Consider the following 611-nt stretch of genomic DNA (forward strand, 5'->3'; position numbering starts at 1 on the left):
ATTCGAGTAACCACAAGTCAAGCTCCATTCGAGTAACCTGCACACGTGGCCTCAACCTGGTCTGTAACATCAATAGGACCTGTTGGCAGGACAGATATGTATCCCAGAGACTCCCCCATCTATGCAATACACTCCCTCTCCATGTCAAGCAGAGTACCTATTTACCCCTTTTTAAGTGCAAACTGGATAAATGAATGGGAAATAGAAAATATATTCCTGGGATTCCACCCATGTCCCTGCTGGACAAGGGCATCAGGTGCCGATTTGTCTATGCATGGCCTAAACTCTTGGCTAGGCTTATAAGGGCCTCAGGGCCAACAGCCTAATAACTTCCTATGATTCTATGATCCTATATCTCATATTTGTTATCTTTTCCTCATACCATATTTCCTGACAAATCATTGGCATGTCATTCATTTCAGAGTGTAGTCAGAAACTGATTACCGGCATTTGACTTTCAAACTTCATGCTCTTCAGAAAATTCATGCTGATGTATAACCTATATATTCTATCAACTTCCTAAGTTTGTAAGTGCGATATTAAACATCTGTCCCTATTTTTGGCCCATAGTCTCCACATTTTTATGGCTTTGTCCACATTTATCACTCTAA

Source organism: Protopterus annectens, chromosome 8.part0, assembly GCF_019279795.1.
Source record: "Protopterus annectens isolate FY-2018-M chromosome 8.part0, PAN1.0, whole genome shotgun sequence".
NCBI lineage: Eukaryota > Metazoa > Chordata > Ceratodontiformes > Protopteridae > Protopterus > Protopterus annectens.